General features: G+C 48.9%; 1 protein-coding gene across 3 annotated transcripts in view; it reads right to left on the reverse strand.

Moving 5' to 3' along the window:
* The window catches only part of RAB5C (RAB5C, member RAS oncogene family), a 31465-nt gene that overhangs the window by 24355 nt on the left and 606 nt on the right, over positions 1 to 6504 (reverse strand).

Here is a 6504-nt window from a genome sequence, read left to right on the forward strand (position 1 = left end):
ACAGGACCCGATCTGTGCCCCTAAAGGGCTCACCCACCAGAGAATGAGGCAGATAAGGAACAATGAGATAGCAGTTGAGAAGACAGCTCATGTAGGAGACAAGCCCTCAGTCCATTTGGGGCAAGACAAGGCTTCACAGAGGAAGTGGCATTCAAACTGAGCTTCCAGAGAAAAGTAGGGAGACACAGTTTCCAGGCACGTGAGGTAGAGAAGCGCCTTCTAGGCAAAGTGAACAGTAGGCATTTAGCCCGGAGATGGGTCAAGGAGAAGCTGTATTGAATAGTGATAAGAGCACACCCTTTCTCTGCCATTACTATATAGCCCCCAGCTCTAACATGGGGATTAAACACGGAACCTACCTCCTGGGGTTGTCGGAGGATTAGAGGAGTCAATACATACTTAGGGCTCAGAAGAGTGCCTGGCACATGGCAAAAATAAAAGTTTAGCTTTTATTTGTATTACTGTTCTTATAGAGGATGGGGCTATTTACTTGGAAAACTAATCTCTTACAATACCAAGCTATTAATGCAGAGGACTCCAAAAACATTCCAATTCTCCTCTGCCAAGATTGCTGAAAGCACGATTACCTGGATTTTGGCACATCCCAGTTTATAAATTCTACCTAAAGCAGTGCTTCTCAAACAGCCCCAGCATATGTACCCTTCCCTCAAGTCAGGGGAGAGGAAACTCCCAGGAATCTGGGAGTCGAACCCAAAGCAGCTGGCTACAACCAAAATGCTGTCTTTGGCTGGGCGCAGTGGCTGATGTATAATCCCAGCACTTTGGGAGGCCAAAGTAGGAGGATCACTTGAGCCCAGGAATTCTGAGACCAGCCTGGGCAACATGGCAAAACCCTGTCTCTCCTAAAAATACAAAAACGCCGGGCGCGGTGGCTCAAGCCTGTAATCCCAGCACTTTGGGAGGCCGAGGCGGGCGGATCACAAGGTCAGGAGATCGAGACCACAGTGAAACCCCGTCTCTACTAAAAATACAAAAAATTAGCCGGGCGCGGTGGCGGGCGCCTGTAGTCCCAGCTACTCAGGAGGCTGAGGCAGGAGAATGGCGTGAACCCAGGAGGCGGAGCTTGCAGTGAGCCGAGATCGCGCCACTGCACTCCAGCCTGGGCAACAGCGTGAGACTCCGTCTCAAAAAAAAAGAAAAAAAAAAAAAATACAAAAACTAGCCGGGCATGGTGGTACATGCCTATAGTCCCAGCTACTCAGGAGGCTGAGGTGGGAGGATCACTTGGCACCAGGAGGTCAAGGCCGAAGTAAGCCGTGATCATACCACTGCATTCCAGCCTGGGTGAGAGAGGTCCTGTCTCAAAAATAAATAAATAAATTAATTAATTAATTAATGAAAGTTTCCTGTGTTAGCTTCAATTCATGCAAACTTTGCATTCCAATCTATAATAGTTCCAGGACTGTTTTAATATTAAAACACTTATAACTGAGTAAGACTGAAGTGGCACAGCATTCTCTTCTGTAAAATTGGAATACAACTCACATCAATTCTGTTCAATGTCTACGAAATGAGACAATTTGTGAAACCATCAAGCAACGTACAAGGCATCCCAGCAAACATTTTGTTTTCGTTTTAGAGATGGGGTCTCATTATGCTGCCCAGGCTGGTCTTTTTCCTTTCTTTCTTTCTTTTTTTTTTGAGGTAGAGTCTTGGTCTGTTGCCTAGGCTGGAGTGCAGTGCTGCAGTCTCAGCTCACTGCAACATCCGCTTCCCATGTTCAAGTGCCTCCCAGGTTCCTGCCTCAGCCTCCTGAGTAGCTGGGATTACAGGCATGTGCCACCACGCCTGACTAATTTTGGTATTTTTAGTAGAAATGGGGTTTCACCATGTTGGCCAGGTTGGTCTCGAACTCCTGACTTCAGGTGATTTGCCTGCCTCAGTCTTCCAAAGTGCTAGGATTATAGGCGTGATCCACCACCCCTGGCCTCCAGGCTGGTCTTGAACTCCTGGGATCAAGTGATCCTCCCGAACTGCTGGGATTACAGGCATGAGTTGCTGTGTCCTGCCTCAGCATACATTTGGTACACATGTTGAATCAGAATCAGTGTTGAGGGCTAGGCACAATTACCTGAGGTCAGGAATTCAAGACCAGCCTGGCCAACATGGAGAAACCCTGTCTCTACTAAAAATACCAAAATTAGCCTGGCATGGTGGCACACGCCTGTAATCCCAGCTACTCAGGAGGCTGAGGCAGGAGAATAGCTGGAGCCCAGGAGGTAGAGGTTGCAGTGAGCCAAGATTGCACCATTGCACTCCAGCCTGGGAGACAAGAGTGAAACTCCGTCTCAAAAAAAAAAAAAAAAAAAATTGGCCAGGCACGGTGGCTCATGCTTCTAATCCCAGCACTTTGGGAGGCCAATGAGGCAGGCAGATCACCTCACCTGAGGTCAGGAGTTTGAGACCAGCCTAGTCGACGTGGTCAAACCCCGTCTCTACAAAAATACAAAAAAAAATCAGCCAGGCATGATGGCGGGTGCCTATAATCCCAGCTACTCAGGAGGCTGAGGCAGGAGAATCACTCGAACCTAGGAGGCAGAGGTTGCAGTGAGCCTGGGCGACAGAATGAGACTGTCTCAAAAAAAAAAAAAAAAAAAAAAAAGAACCTTCAAACCCTTACCTACCAATCAGAGGCAACTGCTGTTTTGTGGGGATCTAGTCTGTGCCAGCACTCGACTAGCTCCTTTCTTTGTTTCTAATTCTGCAAGGTATTTAGCGTTGCCATTTTACCAGAAGAAACATAGGCTCAGTGAGGTCAAGTAACAAGCCCAAGGTCACACAACTGGTAAGTGGGGAAATCAGGATTAGAACTCAGGTCCAATTGCCTCTGAAGTTCTGGTGCCTTCCACCTGACCACACGGCCTGTTTACTGGGCAAGGGCTAGAAGCAGAAGGTCTGGCTGGGTGCAGTGGCTCACACCTGTAATCCCAGCACTTTGGGAGGCCGAGGCGGGCGGATCACAAGGTCAGGAGATCGAGACCATCCTGGCTAACATGGTGAAACTCCATCTCTACTAAAAATACAAAAAAATTAGCCGAGAATGGTGGCGGACACCTGTAGTCCCAGCTACTGGGGAGGCTGAGGCAGGAGAACGGCATGAACCTGGGAGGCGGAGCTTGCAGTGAGCCAAGATTGCGCCACTGCACTCCAGCCTGGCGACAGAGCGAGATTCCGCCTCAAAAAAAAAAAAAAAAGTAGAAGGTCTGAGAAGTACTTGCTTGGTGGGGCTGAATTTAAATGTGTGATCTTGCTCTGTTTCCATGTAAATTCTAGTGACAGGAGCTCCTGGTGGCAAGCTGCATTCTTCCCACTTGTAAGCAGCAGGCAGCAGCACAGGGGAAACAGAGGACTAACCAGAGGCCCGCTCTGCTGCTTCCCCCTTAACCCTGCCCAGTGGGACCCCTGAGTTCACTCGCTTTGACTTTCATTTTCTAGCCATTAAGACTTTCAGGTTCCCCAAAAAATTAATGACACGTAGATGTCAGCAAACTCTCAGGCCCTGAAGAGTACTGACTTGGGACTTCTAACTGTCTTGGTCCTCACAGGCAGAGGAGAAGGGGGTCAAGAGAGAAGACAGGAGGTTGGGTAGAGGTTGGTGAAGAAAACGAAAACAGAGGAGCGCCAGTGATGAGGAGGGCTAAAGGGTTAAGAGTCTGCCCTTGTGCCACGGCGCGCTCACCCTGCATGTTCATTCATTTAACAAACAAACCAGGCGGAAGAAGGGCCCACTGTTAGAAGATCAGGCCACATCTGACCCCAAATCCAAGCCCTAGCTCTACCACTTTCTAAATGTATGATCTCAGGCAAACTACTTAAGTTCCTTCTGCATCCCCTCTAAAGCAGGGACACATATTTGCCTTATCTTACTCAAAAAAAAAAAAAGTAATAATAAAAATTAAAAACAAAGTGGGGAAACAAATCCCAGTATTTCCCAGGGCACCTATGAGGAATATGTATGAAAATAACTTTGCAACTTTAAAATGATTTTTAAAAACTTAGTGTTACGGCCCCTCTACAGTTTAACAGTCCACTAATTGTGAGAGGCAAGAGGGCAGGAGAGGAACAGCATCAGAAAGGAAGGGTTTCTGGCGCACATGGAGCCATCGCTCTTTCTGCTAGGCAGAGTGAGACCTCTCCTTGGACTCTATAATTTCTGGATGCCAGAAGTGGCTGCATAACTACCCAAAGCACTGAGGCCTTCCTCGTCTCTCTAAATGGCAGAGCTTCCCCTTCAAAAGTCATTTCAGGTCGGGTGTGGTGGCTCACACCTGTAATCCTAGCACTTTGGGAGGCTGAGGTGGGTGGATCACCTGAGGTCAGGAGTTCCAGACCAGCCTGACCAACATGGTGAAACTCTGCTGCTACTAAAAATACAAAAATTAGCTGGGCATGGTGGCACATGCCTATAATCCCAGCTACTTAGGAGGCTGAGGCAGGAGAATCCCTTGATCTCAGGAGGCGGAGGCTGCAGTGAGCCAAGACTGCGCCACTGCACTCCAGCCTGGGCGACAAACAAAGCTCTGTCTAAAAAAAAAAAAAAAATTCATTTCAGAGTCAGAGCTGGGAGACCATGTCCAGATAAAGGAAAGAAGATCTCCTCAGAAGCCTGGTCGGCCTCATCCCAGCACTCATGAAGAGTGACAAACTACGTTCTACTCCTGAAGACCTAAGTCTGGTCAGAGACCAATGGCCAGTGAGCAGTCAGGCCTCTCTGGCCCTGCCGCTCAGATACCCAGGCTGACCAGATCAGAGAAACTAGATTGGCTGAAGAAGTCTCCAATGAGCCCCAAAGGAACCCACACAGATACAGAGCTTGTGATCCAGCTGTTGACCCTAATAACGAAGGCTTCTTCTGTTGTCCAATAAAAAGTGAAGTAAGTAGGCCGCACACAGTGACTCACACCTGTAATCCCAGCACTTTGGGGGGCTGAGGCGGGTGGATCACCTGAAGTCAGGAGTTCAAGACCAGCCTGGCCAACATGGTGACACGCCTTCTCTACTAAAAATACAAAAATTAGTAGGGCGTGGTGGTGGATGCCTGTTAATCCCAGACACTTGGGAGGCTGAGGCAGGAGAATCACTTGAACCCAGGAGGCAGAGGTTGCAGTGAGCCGGGATCACGCCACTGCACTCCTCTAGCCTGGAGGATAGAGCAAGACTCCATCTCGAAAATAAACAAACAGGCCGGGCGCGGTGGCTCACGCCTGTAATCCCAGCACTTTGGGAGGCCGAGACAGGCGGATCACGAGGTCAGGAGATCGAGACCATCCTGGCTAACACGGTGAAACCCCGTCTCTACTAAAAAATACAAAAAACTAGCCGGGCGAGGTGGCGGGCGCCTGTAGTCCCAGCTACTCGGGAGGCTGAGGCAGGAGAATGGCGTGAACCCGGGAGGCGGAGCTTGCAGTGAGCTGAGATCCGGCCACCGCACTCCAGCCTGGGTGACAGAGCGAGACTCCGTCTCAAAAAAAAAAAAAAAAAAAAAAAAAAAGAAAATAAACAAACAAAAAAGTGAAATAAGTACATCCTAGGTCTACTCAAAAGAATGTAGGAATCAGACACTAGCCGCTGTCCAGAAGCACTCAAACACACCTCAAGGTCAAAAGACAGCACTTTTAAGTGGCACGCAAGGGTGGTAAAGGTAGCCCAGAACACTGAAGTGCTACAGAAGTTCCCACAAACTGCATGGTTTTCTGTCCCTTCCTTCACTGTAGATAGCAAGGATCGGTCATGGCCTCAGAGCCAGGCTACTCCTCATTAAGGCACAGTCTCCGGCCTGTACTTTGGCCACATAACAAAGCTTGGTCTGAGACAGCAGCTATTTCACACACCAAAGCCCCAAGCAACAGACAAGGATCATAGTCAATATGCTTGAGGGAACCTGCACTTTCTGGCATGTATGGGAATTCCTTGGGCTACAGTTAAAAATCCTGAACTGCCATTGTGATCTTGACTTAGTCCTCAGTAATAAGTCCAAGCCCAGAAGGGACTGGAGACAGACCCTGGCGTGCCATGGACCTGTTGCTCAGCGTGGGGTGTGTGTGTGTGTTTGGGAGTGAGAAAGAGATAGCCCTTCAATTCCAGACTCCTCATTTTGGGTCTCATTCTCCTCCCTATAGACACACGGACAGCAGTCCCAAAAGCAGCAGTCCCTTTGAGGCGGCTTGGAAACCACTCACGTGCTGTGGGAGGACAGAGCTGAGCCTGGAGCAAGGGGGGAGGGGAAAGAAGATAATGAATGGGCACATCCACCCTGATCTGTGATTTATAGCTGGAATTGAGCAAACCTCAGCTAAATTCTTCAGAGTCAGGAAGAGAGAGACACTCAGAGAACAACATAACTAGAGAACAGGGGCTGGGAGACAGAAGGGGCAAAGCAAGAAAACAGCTCATTGCCAGTAAGTGACCCAAACTTTAAACTCTGCTGAGGTCCTGGATGGTTCTCTGGCTTGAGGAAAGAGAGGAAGTAAGGAGTTGCGGGAG

Source organism: Macaca mulatta, chromosome 16, assembly GCF_049350105.2.
Source record: "Macaca mulatta isolate MMU2019108-1 chromosome 16, T2T-MMU8v2.0, whole genome shotgun sequence".
NCBI classification, from domain to species: domain Eukaryota; kingdom Metazoa; phylum Chordata; class Mammalia; order Primates; family Cercopithecidae; genus Macaca; species Macaca mulatta.